The sequence below is a fragment of the Passer domesticus genome, chromosome 3 (genome assembly GCF_036417665.1).
Source record: "Passer domesticus isolate bPasDom1 chromosome 3, bPasDom1.hap1, whole genome shotgun sequence".
NCBI lineage: Eukaryota > Metazoa > Chordata > Aves > Passeriformes > Passeridae > Passer > Passer domesticus.
Genome location: NC_087476.1, coordinates 87,467,267 through 87,486,160, shown reverse-complemented (window position 1 = coordinate 87,486,160; position 18,894 = coordinate 87,467,267). Strand labels below are relative to the sequence as shown.

Here is an 18,894-nt window from a genome sequence, read left to right as displayed (position 1 = left end):
AGTTGTTCCACAGAGGTCAATAGTTCACTGGCACCATCTCTTTACATTTAGTTGTATGTGTGATCAGGGTCCATAAAACACATGTAGAGACCCTTAACATGCTTCCAGCATTTTTGGACCATCTATCCCAAGACCCTCTGTCTCATCAGGAACATTTGATGTATGGCATAGTGACTTTGTAATCCATACTGCCTTTCACATAGGTTTATACTGCAGCTTGTTAAGGACCAGACAAGCAGCAGAAAATATTTCCGTTTAAAACAACAGTGGCCTTGAGTAAAATAATCTTCTGATGATTTTTGTGTCCTACTCCAGCTGATTCCCCTTCTCCCACCCCCAGCTCCAAGTAGAGGCAAATTGCTGCATAGAATTGAAGGGCAGGCTCGGAGAAGAATCAGATCCATGTCATACACTCCCATCCCTTCCCTTCTTCCCAGGCTTAACTTTATTCCTGATTCCCTACCTCCTGTCCCAAAGCAGCACAGGGAAAGGTGGGAATGGGAATTATGGTCAGTTTTTTGTACTGCAACTTACTTCTCAGGGAACAAAGTCTTTTCCCTACTCCAGTGTGGGATCTCTTCCACAGGAAATAATCCTTCACAAATTTCTTTGATGTGAGTCCTTTCCATGGGCTGCACTTCTTCATGAACTGCTCTAGCATGGGTTCCTTAGGAGGGTCACAGGTCCTACCAGGAAACCTGCTCCAGCGTATGCTCCTCTCTCAATTGGTCTGCAGGGCTCTGCCAGGATCCTGCTCCTGCTCTGGTTTCCCATGGAGTCACAGATTTCATTCTGGCATCCACCTTCTCCAGTGTGGGCTCCCCATGGGCTGTAGGTGCATCTCTGCTCCATCATGGGCATCCATCAGCTGCACGTGCACAGCTGCCTCAGTATGGTCTTCATCCGTCCTGCTGTAGTTGGCACTACGCTGTTCCCTCCTCCCATCCCTTAAATACATGATCCCAGAGGGATTGGCTCAGCCTTGGCCAGCAGCAGGTGTGTCCTGGAGCTGGCAAGCACTGGCTCTGTTGGAATAGAGGAAGCTTCTGGCAGCTCCTCAGAGAAGTCACCCCTGCTACCACAACCTTGCCATAAAAATCCAATATTATGGTATCATCTAACAGAATATCCTTGGAAAACATTACTTATTATCACTGAAGCACTGACCTAGTCAGCAGCTGCCTTCATTCTCGGCACACTTTTAGACATATATTTAAAAGAATATACTAAGAAATTAATTAATTGGCTAGACACCAGTATTTCATGGGAATGCATCTGTTTTCTAAAAGTCAAATTAAAAATGAGAAGCATACTTTTCATGACTTTTATTAGTATATAAATACACTTAATTATTTTATTCCTTAAGACAATATATACAGCATTGTTTTGAAATACAGAACAAAGGAAATAGCACAAATTATTTCAAGATAGTACATGAGTGTGGTATAGATAACAGCTAAGTTGAAGTTGTTTTGTAGGCATAAACCCTTTTTGTTCTTTCCATGCCTCTTTGACAAACTTTTAAAACATGTTGACATTTTATAAAGAGACTATGCAGCTATGAAGACTTTGGAGGACCCCATTTTTATTGAGACTGAATGCTTTAAGTATATCAGCGTGTATTCTTAATGATTAATGCACATATGGCAAAGCAGCCAAACCACACAAAGTTGTGGACTTACAAGGGGAACCATCTAGCCCTTCCTTTCCTGGTGCCATCTCTTCTGTGCAGGGCTTACACAGCTCCTGCAGGTCTGCATCACCTCCTCCATGAGGCAGATGAGTGAAAGGGACTGGGAAGATGGAACAACAGATTGTGCTGCGGCAGCAGTGGTCATTGGAGCAAGAAAAAGCAGGTATTCTTGGCTCAGCAAACTTCTTTCCTAGAACAGCAGGTGGACCACAACTGCCTCTGTGATGCTTCTATCTTTAGGGATGCTCCAGAGGCAGTGGAGAAACTCACTTTCCATAGCAATGCAAGAGCCACGACTGAGATGAGGCGCTGCAGGTACAGGAGGAGAGCAGCACAAGTCACAGATGAGGAAATGACCCAAAAAGCCCAGAGCCAGATACTAATACCCTTACTCATAGTCAGTAGCATTCTGCTTCATGAACTGTCCCTTGTGGCACTTCTAATTTGGTTCTCTGAGGAAGGTTTTATTAAGCCAGAGTATCAGAGGATGATCTTAGTGTTGAAGACTTAAATTAGGCAATCACTTAAAATCTGAGTACCATTAAGGGGGAAAGAGCCAGATCTTGTGTTTCTGTTTTCTTCCCTGAAATGTGGTTTAAGGCCTTTAGGGACAGTTCATGCATTTTTACAGATGGGTGTGTGAAGCCAGCTGAACTGAGTCCCTCCAGCCAATGCAACAGAGCTGAAACAGCTGAAGAAGCAGAGAAGATTTTGGAAATGCCTGTTTAATGAAAAGAACAGATATTAATAGGCACAATTAAAAGGCAAATATCTAAAGTCAAATAAATTAAGCTCACGTGCATCTCTAATGACAGTGATAAAGGCATTACTATTCAGTGCAAAACCAAATGGTCCTAGATTAAGTGCTGGGCACTCACATTTCAGATGATGTTAGTAATCTGAATTTCTCATTATAGAATTTATGCCAGACCAATGCTCTTGCCAAGGATGATTTAACTATTCACAGTGTCAAACTGACCTTGAAGCTCATAGAAAGACAGCATTAATTGCAATTTCATTGTATTTCATGACAAATTAAAAACTTGGCAATGTTTCACATTATAAACTCAAATTATAATGAAAATCTCTATTGGCAGCTGTATTGAAAAGCACTAAATCCCAGCTAATGTTAACTAAATGGGCAGTTTCTTCTTCCCTTGAAACCAAAGATAGTTCTCTGGTGATAAGGTAGAACTTGCTCAGAGAAAGGATGCCATTATCTTCCTGGTGCTTGCTGCAGTTCTGCTTTCCCAGCATCAAATTACAATGTAAACATTTGCTTTTCTTATCAGTTCTGTGCTGGAGCAAACAAGGTCTTAAAAAGATTTTCAAAGTGACAGAAGGACATAAGAAGAAAAGAACAAGGAGGGCATAGTTGAAAGAGAAGGATAGGAAGATATAACTCTTAAATTTTCTTCAATTTAATTACACAGTGTACTAGAAAAAAACCCACCCAATGTTAATTCATTCAAAAGGATAATCAAGTGCAATAGACATGGGTAAATATGTGCCTTAGACCCACAGGTGTTTATAAATTTTAAAACTTTTAAACATCCTTATTTACCCCAATATTAATATATATATATATTTATATATATAACCTACATATTTTATAATTGGCCTGAAAAAATTTATAACAAATATTCTGGAGATGGTAAAAGAGAAGCCAGATATAATCTCACTGAGGGCTAAATAAACATGGGAGATATGACTTTGCAGTTTCTCTCCTACAGGTTGCTAGACTGTGTGCTGTGATTCTTCTGAAAATCTTTGCAAAATGCTATGGAAATCATATGATATTTACATGATTAATGCTTTATTTGCTGGTAAAGTTTGTGTGGCATCAACTCTCCATCATTGGATTTAGCTGACTTTGCTTAGATAGAATTTAAATAACAAGATACACCAACAACTGCATTTAAGATTAACATCAAGTTGAATATGCATGCACAATCCTGTAATTAATGAAGAACATTGCGTGCTCCTATTGAAGGACATGTCAATGGATTATGAATTTTTTCTGGTGATGATTCTGTACAGATACAATCCTCCAAAAATAGTGATTGAAACAGAAGAGGATATGGTTAGAAACTCTGAGGGACTAAATTTGTGACACTTGAAAAGCAAGAGAGGTTTTTGGTGACTTTTTTATGCAGGTAACTCCACTTCAAATGGCAAAAGTATTTCAGAATGGTAAGAAAACTGTAGATGTTGTTAAAACAAAATGCTCTCATGTCCCCACTAAGTCTGTTCAGAATTCTGCTTTACGGGAATCACAGAAGAAAGAACAGTGACAACAACTCTATTATCTCTACAGTGCTCAGAATATGAAGGTGCTTTGCAAGTAAATCATGACTGAGCCATAACTGAGAGCACTGAGTGTGTCCTTGACATAGTCTGCCATGATTGTGTGCCAGTCAAGATGAAACAAGTTTTTTTCTGCAGGGTTGCCTACCCTTTGCAGAGAAGAAAGAGTTGTGTGAGAACAGTGCAGTGTTTGAGCTCCAGCTGCTCTCTGCTGTCCAGAGACATATCCTGCTTTCTGTCAGAGGCTTCTACACTCAGTACAGAGGACAGAGAACAAAAAAAAAACAGTACAAACCTGTGCTGTGGGAGCACATTACTAATGGATGTACCTCCTTTGACAGCCCCTGCTCCAGGCAGCAGCCTCTGCAATCTGTGGTGTAGCACTGGTCCTGCTCCTGCCTGTAGGGAAAAGAGCTGCACTGCAAGCAATGCATGGATTTGATGAGATGTTTTCCCACCATGCACCATTTTTGATTAATTGTTACTTTCTCCTCTACTCTAAATGTCATTTTAGTATACCAAGAATGCCAAAGTTTTAGTGGTCAAATGCATTCTTGGAAAAAGTGTGACTGAAGAGAAGGGCAAAGTGTAACACATGGTATGTGAAACAGCATGAGAGGTGAAGAAGTAGATCCCAGAGTGGGGAAGTAGCCCTTACTGTGTGATCAATACTTCCTTATTCTGAATTCAGTTTCATCTTAAATAACCTCAAACTATGCCAAAGTGTAGATATGGCTTTTGTCAGAAAACTTTTCTTGTTCACCCTGCAGAGCACCTCATTTCATTGCTGTTTCCGTCAGCATGTCTGTAGATGTGATGGTGTTCAGAACAGCACCTTCATCCTTTGCTGGGGCCAGATTCTGCACCTGTAGAATTTCTATTTCTCTTCTAAAAACACCAAATAAGGCGTGACAGACTAGGCAAAGATAATATCTGATGGAGGAGAACCTGCAGTAAGGGAACTGTATTCCACTGTGAGCTTAAGTGCAGTGCAGCACATGGGTAGCTCAGCAAGAGGCACAACTCAGGGAAAAACATGCCTCCAGAAGCTTTGTTCCCATCATTTGCTGCTCCTCAGAGGCATTTTCTGCAGTAGGATGCTCATTTCTCTCCTCTTATTTGCTCAGTCAGAGTCAGCCATATTCTATGAAAGTGTTTCAGTCTGCCTCATCCCTGGATTCACCCCTCTTTGTTTGCTGACTTGTACCTCTGGTACCATTATTTCTTTGAAAACACATTCTGAAACCAGAAAATGTCAGGGATCAAGTGGTGAGTTATAGAAATATATCTGCCAATATTGCTACAAGGCAAGTAGAAGCACAGTAGAAATGTAAATTCCCACTTTTGTGAGTTCATCAGAGATTAGAGGCTGACTGCTCTTGAATCACCCGTTCATAAATGTCTCCATGTGGTGCTGCTATCTATTAGCTTTATTTTTTCTTGCCTGGTTTGTTTTAGTGGTGGAGGTAAAAAGAGGAGGCTAATTTATCTGAAGCAAATAAAATTGTATGGGAATAAAGGTGGATAATTGGTGCAAGAGACTTCCCGAGATAGTACTCTTCAATCCTACCAAAGTCCTACCAAATGTTTGCCCAATTTGTTTCATTCATAGTCTCCATTTTCAGTGAAATATGTTCTCTGTTACTTTCCCTGCAAGAAAGACAGGGATGTACAGTAGTGAGACAAGGGGAGGTCACCAAGATGACAAGAGGTCTGGAACACATGATATATGAGAAGAGGCTGGGAACAGGATTCATTCAGTCTTATCAGGAAAAGTGTGATTGAATATCTTTTTTTTTTTTCTCTTTAGCTAAGCAATGGAAGGGTACAGACAAGGCAGACATGAACTCAGAAAAACACACTGACAACTTGGTTACAAGCTGCAACAAGGGGAATTCTGACCAGATAGCTGTAAATGTCATCGGTACTTACAGTGATTCTCTCTGTAATTAATGGATAAATAAATATGACTAGTCATTAAAATTATTTAATGTTCTGATAGTTAAACATTGTTGAAAGCCAGTTTGGCCACAATGAACTTTTGTGTTACACTTACACACTTATTTTCATATTTTTTTCCCTCACACCACTGTAGATGCGGTCTATGAATCCAGCGGAGAGTAAGAAAAATAACAACTGTTTTTTATTAAGAGCAAGAGATTAAATCAATTTACTGGACCTGAAACTGCATGAGTAGGTGAGGCAACATTCCAGTTCATCTTAGTTCCAGAATACGCCTTCTCACACTGAAGCTCCACAGCAGGATATGAAATCACAAACATCACATCATCAGAACAAATGCTCATTGCAAGATTGTGAAGGCAAGACACCATAAATCAACAGCTCCTGAGAGCTGCTGGGTTTGGACTTTTCTAAAGACAAATGAAATGTTTTATGGCCTGTCATTTTAAAATTAACCCAAAATAAAGAAAATAAAAATATGGCTATGCAGAAACTGTAAGTTAATAAGCAGAGTTGGCTAAAAAGCAAAAAAGTCTCCTCACAAATTCTCCTGCAAATGGGCCATGATTCAATAAAATACTTAATCATAAGCTTAGCTTTAAGTCTAATTCCACACCGGTTTTACAAAGAATTTAAACACTTTGTTAAACTTATCTGAGAATGTACCTGTTTTGCTGTTCTGGACGTATTTAATTAATCCATTTCAGACTCAATCACATCTCTCTATGTTTACTTGCAATGCACATGCACATAAGTGAATGTCTAACCTTTTGAGCTGACCGAAAAAGGCTTCCAAAGGTATACAGGTGGAAATTGGCATCAGGTAGCTTTTTAATATATAAATAAATCTGGATATTTTTATGCAGCTTACTGTGTGAATTAAAAGATGCAATGTGTACAGGTAGCTGAATAGCAACAGATTTCAAATTATAAGTAAAATTGATTCATATAGATAGTTAACAAAAATACAGTTAGACAGAAAGGGTGTTGGAAAAATCTGTTATGGGGCTGTTGGGTATCCACTGGAACACACACAACAGAACCAAATATAAGCAGAAGGTGTTCTGCCATGAAATGATTCACTCAGCTCTTGCCATCCGTTGTTTTGGCCAAGATAACCGGTTACTTAGCATCATTGCATGTTGTATAGATTCTTGGAGGAAGCTGCCAAACCCTTCTTATTTCAGCATTATTAGTGTTATAGTTATTCTTCTTTTGTTGTGCAGGGCTCTGCTGTTGGTTTCAAAACACTTGATGCTGGGTGTGGTACGCAGAAGCCCTCACCCTGGGAAAGAGAGCTCTCCGTGTCCCTGCAGTTCCCAGCAGCGGTTGTTGTTTTTTCTCCCCTGGTTGCACGAGGACCGTTCTGCTGCCTGCATGCTCATGACTGCTATGCACTGCATCAAGAGAGTATCCTGGACAGTCCAACTCCTGCCTGGCTCTGCTTCTTTGGTTGTTGTTGTTTGTGTTGCTTAGGGTACCAAGTCATTTCAGCTGCAGCTTCTTCCTTTCCTGCATGTCTCTAAATTCGGCTACTACCCCCTGCTGTAATCTTGTACTTGTAAACAAAATGAATTGCCGCTAGACAAGCCAAATGAGCCTGCTGGCGACACACAGGGCACTATCTCCCTAGAAACACCCTCTGTAAACTGAAACCAGCCAGCCAGCACCAACAAAATCCTTGCATCCATTCTGACACGTAGCCTTCATTTTTTAGTGGAGATGCAAGCAAAGAAAAATCTTCCCTGGGATAACAGATTTTGGATTAAATAGACCAGTCTTCAGGGTGTCAGTTTTTCTCAGCTGGTAATGAATCCTCAAATCCCAAAGAGTTTATTTGAAAAGGTACAGATGGAAAAGCAAACAGATGAGAACATATGCAAGTTTGCATAGTTGTTTATTTCTAATTTACACAAACATTTTCATATGGGTAGGTGCTCCTGAAACTTAACATTGAATTTCAAATGCCCTGTTTAAACTTAAACATTCTGAGGCAAAAAATAAATCACAGGCGAGAAATTGGCACTGATTTCAATAGAATCTGTCAATTTATACCAGGTGGAGGTCAGGTTTTAAATTTCTTAGACTCCACTGTTCCTTGTAACCACAACTCAGTAGATGGTAGAGTAGCGCAGATCCCCTGTAACTTAGGAATGATGAATGGTGTTTCTATGGGATATGCTCTCTCTCCAAGCTATAAAACATAGAAAAGGAGTGTTCCACCAGTTTTTAAAGAATCTAGAGGGCTTCTCTTATTCCTGGTGTTGTGCATATGGAGGAGGCATCAAATCAAATGTCTGTCATTCATAATGGAAAAATTCTCATTTCAGTATTCAGTAGGTGACCTTTAAGATATGTGTGTAGTTTCATGATACTACTCCAAAAATTAAGGAAAAATTGGTCCTCTTTTTTTTCCATTTGAAAGTGACAATAAAGCATCTTTTTTTTTCAATAAGCTCACATTAAGAGAGAGTTAGATAAATAGACTGTGACATTTCAAAGTCCTCTGTACAAATTATAATCTAATTGACCCTTTGGGGTTTGGGCTATTTTAGCTCAAAGGATACCTACAGTAGCACTCCAGGACAAGTCCTAAGAAAGACATTTTTTCCTGACCATGATCATAGGGAAAATATATCAGCTAGAATGGCTAAATTTCAAGTACTCTTCTTTTATCTTTGCAAATTGTTTCATTATTTCTTTTTTTTTTTTTTTTTAAAGAGTGGTCTCCATAGATTAGAAGAAAGAACCGCTAGAAAATTGTTAGCTTCACGTGCTTGAAGATAACATGCCTCGCTCCAGTTTTACAAGATATTCATGACTGAAAACAGATCATGATTCTGAATGCTCCTCTGTTCTCTGCAAGCTCAAAAACTCTACAGTTTTGTTTGCATATTCCTTCTTCTGGGACCACTTTCTCTCCATCAGTATGTTATATTTTCCCATAAAGCTCTGCTTTAGGATTTCTCAGGTTAATGTTTCAGATAAAGATTAGATGATCCTGCCTGAATGTAAAGAAAATGCCTACAAAACCAGCACATGGTTTCTTTTTTTTTATGCAATCCTTTTTTTATACATAAGCCTGTATAAAATTTGGTCCCAAATTCTATGTGAATCTATGAGAGAAATATGAATGCAGGGGAGATCCCTGCTTTAGAAAAAAATATCCTTTTAAAATGAAATGGAATTACAACACACAAAAAGTAATATATGTTCTTTCCTTCCATAAATTTCAACATTTTTTAGCTTTTGGATAAATGAATGCTTATACAAAAATTATAAAGAAAGTCAAAATAGTAAAATAATTTCATTTCTGAGAAAAGTTTTCAGATGCTGCCCAGGACTTGAGTTCTGAGTAGACAGAAGTAGTGTGTTTTGGTATTGCCTGATGTGACATCTTTGAGACCAGCTGCCAAAGAGCACAAATGAAAGTAAGCCTACTGTTCCTCAAAGCCAATGTAATCTTACAGAGCAGAAGGGGCAGGAAAAACTGTTAGATGAAAATAATACAGGGCAGCTAGAATAGGAAGAAAAAGAGAGACACTTCAAGAAGATTGGCTTTTTTTGTTCTTACAAAGTCATTTGACCATTTGACAACAGGCACTGAGGCACAAAATATAGTTGTACCATGCCTTTTAGCTGTATCTGTTACATCTACAGTATAAGTAATGTCCTTCTGTGTCATTATCATTGGACTAGATGAGCTGGAAGAAGAATGCTGCAGACTTTGAGTTAGTGAGGTAACAGCCCTTGCAAAATATTCAAACCTACTTTCTCCCATTGTGCGTAAGTGCAGTCCATTCTCAGGCAATAATATTTTGGCAAAATTAATTTCTTCCTATGTCACTCATCATTCAAAGAGATTCATATGATATTGGGCTAAAAAAATAATTTTCTTAAAGAGTAAAATAAAAACCTCTGAGATGTGGAAGATATAGGATCATAACATAACTCAGTTTGAAGGGACATAATTTAGTTCTGCCACCTGTAGGCAGCAGGGTTATTGATTCAGTACAGTTGGGCTGTTGATGGATTTATTCAATAGGATCCTTAAACCCCACAGAGATGGAGGCTGCACAATCTTTCTGGGCAGCTTGTTTCACTGCCTAACATGTCCTCATATTGAAAAAATATTCTTAATAAGCAGGCTGAATATTCTGTTTCAACACACATATGTTGACTCACCTCCCCACCATGGGAAGGTGCTGGAAGTCTCACACTCTCTTCTTGCACCCTCCCCATAGGTAATGGGCTGCTGTCAAGTCCTTAAAAAATTACTGTCCTTCAAGCTAAACAGCCCCAGATCCCTAGGGATGAACTAAACTGGGAGGTTAATCTGCCTCACATATCTCATTAGACATGGCTCCAGAGTTAGGCAGCAGAACTACAAGTGGGGAAAACCCAGGTTGGGTGACTGGAAAAACCCTGCTTTGGTAATTGTATTTGAGAACTCTATGTATTCTTAGTGCTTCAAGAGAGAAAATATGGACCATTCCTTCCTCTTTGCAAACTAGGATGCTGGTCTCCTGTTAGCCAAGAATAAAATCCAGTTCTCCTGGAGAACTTGTGTTGTCTTGTCTACCTGACTAAATGGAAAGATGAGCTGTGCTCTGGATGTTGTTCCAGTTTAGGAGCTGGCTTTTTTAAAAATGATTTGTAATTGAGACATTTTTGAGAGGCAATTAGAAAGGCTAACAAATTTTTCATGGAAAATCTCAAAAGTATTTATAACTCATGAAAAACTAAAAGATATGACAGAAAATTCTCAGGCAATACATTCAGTACTCAGACCAATGATGTAGTTTTGAGAAGAATATTCACTTTTATGATCCTTGAGAAGATTTAGTTCTGGCCATGACTGGAAATCTCAGTTCAGCTTTAACTGTGAAGTCTCTATTCACTGCCATAACAAAGATCAGCATTGAACTGCTCTCAGTCCTTGAAGACTTGACAATTGGTGCAGTTATTTTGTCTTAATTTATAGAGTTATCATACTGAAATGTTTAAACAAAAAATAACATTGCCACAAAACCAAACTCCATTCCTGTTTTTTCTATGCTGATTTTTGTACTCTTCTCCTTACTATTGCTAAACAATGTAAGATTTAAAACTGTAGATATTTTCTCCCTGTGAATTGTCATTAACCGACTTAATTCAATCAAACTACCTTTAAAATTCAGTTTAGCTCCAAAGAAATATATCTTTATGTATAGACCTTCATATATTGCTTTCCCTATCCAATTTGTATTTCACTGTTTTCAGATATACATTAGTCTTTCTGCACAATACAAAACACAGAAACATACAGTGGCATTTGCTTTTGCCAACCATCTTTCTCTTTAAATGTCATAATGAGAACACAGTTGTTTAACAGAAGGCAAATTGTTTAAATGTAGATGTAGAAAAGCATCTTAAAGGTAAAGCTCCAGTGGAAATCAGGTGGAAAAGTGAATATGAAGGGCAGCAGCAGCTAACAGATGGCAGGGGTATATGGCAAAGCAAATATGAAATCTAAAGTTCCAGAGTCACAGCAAATAATTAATTAAAGGTATGCACTGGCTCACTGTGGTACAAATTGCTACAGATGCAGTGCAGTACTATACATAGAATAGCCTACATTACTGCGAATTGTTCATTTATATGAACCTTTACCTCAGTTGTTTATTTAAAAAAGAGATGTGACCACAAGGAAATGCAACTTCAGCAGATGACTTTGGCCTGTAATGACAATCCCTCCCCAGAATCTGCCTCTCCCTTCCCTTCCACTTCACTGAAAGCCCTCATTTCCTTCCTCTTCTAGTTCAAGCTCAGACTGGCTTCAGGTCTGCAGAGGTGAGGAGATTCTGCAGCTTGTCTTGCAGAGACACCCTTTGGGTTGCTCCCAAAGCACTGATGAGTCACAGAAAATAAGCAGCTACTTCACTGCCACCTATGACAGCAGCACCAGTGCTCAGGACAAAAAAAAATCCCTGTGCGTTGCCTCAGGAAAGCTGCACAGGAGTTGGATTTGAGGAAGGAGTCTTCAAAATAGTTCCCTGTTTTCCCAGTCTGTGCCTAGCACCCTTTCACAGGGAAGAGGAGAAAGGTACAAATAATCTTCCACACAGATTTACCACAGATGGAAGTGTAGACATATACATACACAGACACTGATCAATAGGTGGATATCTAGATTGATATACAGATAAGTAGATGAATCAATGCAGATTAAATATAGATACAGAAAGGGAAGGAGAAAAGCTAAGATTTGCATGAGCTACAGCTTTTTCAGCCTCAGACAGAGCCATCTGAGAATCAGACAGCACTTCGGAGGGATAACAACATGAATCAACCCCAAGATGTTATTAGAATGATATTGTGGCTGCAATTGTTAGTACATAATCTAAGGAGAGTTCTTCAATCAGCAAGATGTAGAGAAAGGGTATTTTTGTTCAGAAATTTTCTAGATAACAGGGATTCAGCTTTATACCTTGCTGAGCTAACTATTCCTACTCCTTACAGGAGAGTTACAGGATACATCTGGTTTGCTCATTACTGTGCAAAGGGGAACTGTATTATTGTACCAGACAGTAACCCGAGGCTACCTGCAATCATCATTTCCATTTTTCTCTTGTTTTAATGAATCCTTCTCCATTACTGCTTCTACTACAACAAGAGCATTAACTTTCCTCACCACTGAATAAGTTGTGATTGCATTAGGAAAGTGGCTTAGAATTTTCAGAAAAGCTGGGTGAAAGTATTTTAGTAGAAATTATTTCTGATGGAAAATACTAGATTTTGTTTAAGGCTTTTAAATTTTTTAAAGGAAATATGTAATATCAGCAATGTCTGTTTATGAGAAATTTGAGAATGTATAATTTTGAACATCATAGAATGGCATGGGTTGGAAGACACCTTAAAGATCATCTAGTTCCAGACCCTCTGCCATGGGCAGGGAAACCTTTCACTAGACCAGGTTGCTCAGAGCCCCATCTAAAACTGAACACTTCCAAAGATCATAATATAAAAAGTTTTCATTTAGATAAGGAACTTCGATATTCTTTAAAATTGTATTATAATTTTAATTTTAATATTAAAGCTATACAGTGTTTTTTGTGCATTATATATACTATTACGTACAATACCTGAGCTATTAAAATACAATATACTATAGTGCTTCAACATGATTAATTTAAAATGTATTAATAAGATAATTAATGTCACGTGAAGCTGATGCTATCAAAATGAAGCACTTCTGTGAATTTGAAGAAAACTTTTGTTCATGAGGAAACACAAATACTTTCATTTTTACTTCTGATTCAAATGAAAACCAGTTTTGAAATACTGGAGATAGGAATTCTGTTTCTCTGACCAGTTCTTGTCATCAAATAAATTTGTCCTTTGAGAATTGTTGTTACAGATGTTCACACCTAAATTCATCTATGGATACAGGAGATACTGTGATTCAATGTATTACTAACAGGTATAGAAATTCTGAATACCACAGCTGCAATTCTGAATGCCACAGCTGAATGTTGATTCACCACACAGCTCTCTATAAATTTATTAATTGTTCTGTTTCATTTCTCCCAAATACAGCTGGGACAATACATCATATTTTAACTCACTGTCTGTTGTGAAGTTCAAAAATCTTTTTGGTTTTTTTTTTTGGGGTAACCTTCTTTCAAGGAATGAAATACTAAAGCCTGGTAAATTTGCTGTAATAATTTAATTAGATCTCCTGCAAAGCACTGAGCTAAGTTGAACTAAAATATATGGGGTTTTAAAAATCTGTGTTAAAGACATAAGAATCCACATCCCTTACTAAGTTGTTGTGATAAGTATTATATTTATAATAAACAGAAGATTATGTCTAGAGAAAACCACCCCTGTACAGGCATTTGCAATTTCCATATCCTGGTCCTCTAATGCAACACATTTAGAGAGTGGAAAGCAAATGGAATGGAAAGGGCTATGGAAGGACATAGAAAACCATACAATTGTTACTTTTAATATTATATCTTCTCTTGTCTAATATCAGATATGTGACATTAATATGCAAGAAAAGAGCAATTATTAAAAAGCATGTAATAGCACAGCTTTTTCCCTAATGCCCTTCACTTAGAATCTGGCTTACACAATGAGGCACATGAGTTTATATCCCTTGCAAATATTTTAATGTAACAGTATCCAAAGTGACAGTGAATATTTTTATTATCCATATAAATGACCCATCACTTCCTAAATCCTGTTAAGCTTTTGGCCTCAATAATATCCTGTGGTCATGTGCTACAGAAGTTAAGTATAAGCAATGTGAAAAAAATGTTTTCTTTTGTTTGTTTCAATTGTGCTATCTTTTAACTCCATCAAATATCTTTGGAGCTTTTAAAATACAAAAAAGGGAGATGGTTTGATTCACCGCTCTTTTTCAATAAAGCTTTCAGTTCCTGTTCTGTGTTTGCTATTCCACAGAGAAGTTTGGAGGGAATAAAGGCTTCTGAACCCTAAATTTTTCTAGAAAGAAACTCAAGCAGCAGATTTCCAAACTTTGGAGAGGTCTTATATATTTCCACCCCCATCCACTTCTGGTTTCCATTTAGAAGAAGAATTGTTGAAATACCATGAGGATGGCTGTTTTCACTGCCATGACAGGAAGCAGGAGTGTTGGAAATGTCATGAGAAAGTCTGTTCTTACAAGATTTCTATCCCAACAGAGTCTCAAGATGTTACTTTGTGTGGTTTAGATGTGGTTCAGATAAACATCTAAACTTCTGAATACTTACACAGGCTGAATCTGAACTCTGAAACTTTTCAGGTTTGTCTGTCACAGACACTGAAATGACATAAAATTTCAACAAAATAAAGCAATGCACCAATTGGAATGGAAGCATTTCTCGTCCTGCCCTCTAATCCAGCATCTGTTCTTCCTTTACACAGTCCTTTACCAAAAATAAGTCCAAAGATACTACAGGTGTTATACTCAGAGGCAGGCTCTCTTGCATGATAAATGCCCTTAGTGATCTCATGTGGGAAACCAGATTTCCTCAGGCAACTCCTCCATTTCCATATCTCTGCCTGCTCTCCCCTTCCTGAATCCACCAAATTGCTGTTCACAGGGGCATATGCAGGAAACCTTTGCCTGAATCTTTCTTGTCCCGACAAACATGAGAAGGGTGGGAGAGGAAAGAAGTGAGGAATGAGTGCCCTTGCTGGCCACAATAGCCAGCAAAAGAAGTGCAATCACTTTGTCTTTCTCAGCAGGAGGGCACTAATTTTTTTCATGCTTTGGCCAGGCCTGCAGCTGTACAGCCACACACTGACACTTCTCTGGGACCCAGCAGATGGTGATGTGTAAATTTCGCATAATTTCCAGAGCACACCCCCAGTTCTCCTTTCCCTAGTGCTTTGGTGCCAGTGGTGGGCTACCAGACTCAGAAGAAAATGTCCACTCAGAACACACTCTTTTGCTTTCCTGTGTATTGAGTGGACATTTTGTCCTGGTGCTGATGGACCACCCTTGGTGTGGAAGCTGCAATTACAGGAATAATAGGGGAGTGCAGGAATGAAATTCTTTCATTGCTATCAAAAAAAAGAATTAAGCTGTGAGAATCTCTTCAGCTGGGAACTTTGTCAAGCCAAAATGCAGTGTTAAAACTCCAGAACAGCTGCTGTGAAGGCAAGGGAAGGCACACCGAGTTCTCACTGTGCAAAAGGAAGCTCAAGGAGCATTTATCTCCCTTCTCTCCACTCCTGAGAAGCTGAGTTAAAGCAGCATCTGAGAGATGCTTTAACCCAAGTTAAGGATGCTGGGGTAAACCTTCATCATCACAGGCCCTCAATGTGCTGACAAATCTCCAATATTTTACTGGCTCAACTGGGCCCCCAGTAGAAAGGGTGGATCTGCATGGAAGAATCTATGTTTGAAGGGTTCCGTGGCTTTAACACGTGTCCTGACATTTGTATTTCCCATAGAACTATGACCAGACATCTGACTTTGAGTATACGTCTGCTTGGGATTTAGACTCCTATAATGATGGACAAGCAAATTTATATAAAAAAGAGGTATCAACATAAAACATGCATTCAAGGTTTAAAAATTTCTTAAATTATTTTCTCCTTTGGGTTGTTTACCTGGGGGGGGTCTTCTGCTATTCTTCATCCCAGCTTGGAAAAAAATGGATATACTGATTTACCATGAGAAAGACTGTTCCTTTGCCATTTCTATTGGAAGTACAGAGATCTCACAGGGGATGGTCTTCTCAAGAACTCCTAAATTACTTATGATTCACTTAAGTGTCCACTTTCTCCTGAACTCCACAAAAGTCAGCAGAACTGAAGCAGAAGCAGAATAATTTTTTAAACCTTTTTCAGTTGGTCAGGGCTTCTGTGTGTTTCTCACTCATGATAAATTTCTAATCTCAGAAAAAGAGGCTTTTGGCTATCACTTAGATGGTCAGTCAGACCTGCACAGAGTTAAATGCTGAATTAATGTGTGTTTGACACATTTAGATGATCCCACACCTCCATGTTATGACCCAGAGACAGCCATGGAGAGCTAAAATGTGGTTGGAGACATGAAAGGCAAGGATATCTTTACTGATTCTTTTGTCTTTCTCTGCCTATCTGGTAGTAGGGAGACAAAGTAACATAAGCAAATATTTCAAACCAGGGCACTTAATTGTTTTTATATGAAGTCACACTTTTGCAGAGGCTGTACATTTCAATTCTTATGAAAAGGTAGCATTTCAAGCGGTTTTGTTTCTTCAGACTTAAAAACAGTCTGAACTGTAGTAATGTATCCTCTTTGACTAGTAAGCCTAATTTTTTTTTTTGTTTGTTTTGTTTCATTGTGTTCGAAGAATTAAGATGATGCAGTCCACACAGAATGCAAACCATGGCACTGAATCACAAATTATATGGAAATATGCCTTTCATCTTAATTATAGACTGGACAGGGGAATGTACTATATTTTCTCATAAAAGTGAGAGCAGAGAAACTTTCCCAGGGTGTTTTGCTTTTACATTTCTGACTCTTATTTGGTTGAAAACTTATCAACCCATGTGATCCTGCGCTGTCTGACTTTCCATGATAAGACTGAAAGTATGTAGGAAATGTTTTCCTAGCACTGCCAGAAAAGGTCTAAAGGACTGGGATATTGAAGTCACAAATTGCTGTTTCTTCATAATCCTTTAAAATACTGTCCCTTGGCTGAAATGGTAACTTTATTTTCAGATGTCCAGGTAATTTTGAAAATCTTTCCTCATTCTAATTGAATGTTTTATATCTCCAGTTATGGTGTTTCTTCCTTCAGACTTTAGACATTTTGCTAATTTTATCCTGTGTTGTTTTGTTTTGAAATAAAGCAAAGCAGGGGCTTATAGCTTTTGAAAAAGGGCCAAATCCCACTCAAAAGGGATGTAAATGTAGTACTGAAATCAGCTGCCCTGCAATCAGGTGCCCAAGGGATTAGGGATCATCACTATTTTATCCAGTAAGACTACTGCTTTGACCCACTGTCATTCCCTTTACAGAGGCATCCTGATAAGATCTGATTTAAACTGTTGCAAGATGAAGTAGGAACCCTCGAAAATATTCCACTGGCACACAAAAGCATTTAACTAATGCTATTCTTTTCAGAATACTTAAAGGGATGGATATAATTTCAAATACATTTGCACATCAGAAGTGTGCATCGCTTGCCTTTATGTACCAATATTTCCAGAATCGTTAATTCCTAATGGCTCGGAAAAAGTGGATTCCCAGTGAGACGCCTGAACAGCATTTTCTCAGGAGATTTTCACAGTTGTTTTCACTCATTTTATTTGCTTTTAAGCCCTTTTGAAAATTGTGCCCTCTCCATTTTTAATTTTTCAAAAGGAAGAACCTGTGTTCAGCCTGCCCCATATTCACACTTCTACTTTGTCATGGGTATAAATCATTCAGAACTAATGTACAGAGACCTTCAGTCTGTCCCAGGAGTCAGAAGCTGTTGGAAAGGAGGAAATGTTAAGGGAACTAACGTGTGTAAACAATTTGGCAGACATATCCTAAAAATAAACCTTTGGAGTGGAATATAATACTAGTATTAGGAGTGGACAGAATGCAAGGAACAGTGGAACTGAAGTCAAAGAGTCTTTGGATCATTTGAGATGATCTGAGCCGGCAGGTGGTAAATGTAGTTCAATATTAGCACACATCAAGTAATTTGTCTGCAAGCAAGAAACTGATGCAAGAACTATTGTGTGTGTTGAATTAAATAGTCATCCAGCACCATTCTCTGGAAAAAGACCTGGGAGTTACTGTGGAAAAATAGAAAAATAATTGAAGACAGCAGCCAGCTGCACAGCTGTGCTAAAAAGAAGATGAAAAATAAAGAAAAAAAAAAGGTGAAAAATGCAAGCAAAATGCCAGCTTATAGTAGCCAAAGGATAGAAGGGCAAAGACAGGCAATGTGGTTTCTGTGTTAGCTATTTACAAGAGCCTGTACATAGTGCCAGTGACTGTACTGTGGGAAAGGTATTATAGCCAAGGAAAGGGGGGAATGATGACAGGAGCTCAGGAGAAAGCAAGGAAGACTTAGGACTAGACAGTCTTAGAGAAAGGAGCTACTGAGTGGCTTAATCAAAGTTATGTGTGCAAGAAAGGGAGTAACTGAATACTCAGGAACATAAAATACCCTCCTTTGAAGAGCTCCAAAACTACACACTAAAATTTAAAATTACAGTGCAAGAGTTAAATAATTAAACCAGCCATAGGAGAAAAGAAACTTCACATTTCAAAGACGAGGTCTGAAATCAATGGGATGAGACAGAGTTACACCAGCTGAAGAAAGGGGTTATCCAATCAGTTGCAGAGGAAGAGCATAAATCAATGATGAAAGGAGCTTATGTTTTGTATTAATCACTCACAAAAGCTCTGAGGAAGAAAACAACTGACTCACCTCCATGAGCAT

The 18,894-nt window shown here is 38.5% G+C and overlaps 1 long non-coding RNA gene across 2 annotated transcripts; it reads right to left on the bottom strand.

The window, feature by feature from the left end:
- Positions 1–1,310: 1,310 nt before the first annotated feature.
- LOC135297050 (uncharacterized) lies at positions 1,311–9,672 on the bottom strand. Of its 2 annotated transcripts, XR_010359069.1 has the most exons (3): positions 6,180–9,672; positions 4,296–4,399; positions 1,311–2,414 (listed from the first exon to the last, which is right to left on the bottom strand). It is a non-coding gene; the product is annotated as an uncharacterized LOC135297050 (long non-coding RNA). The 2 variants fall into 2 exon arrangements; XR_010359068.1 differs by having other exon boundaries at positions 4,296–9,672.
- Between the last annotated feature and the right edge of the window lie 9,222 nt (positions 9,673–18,894).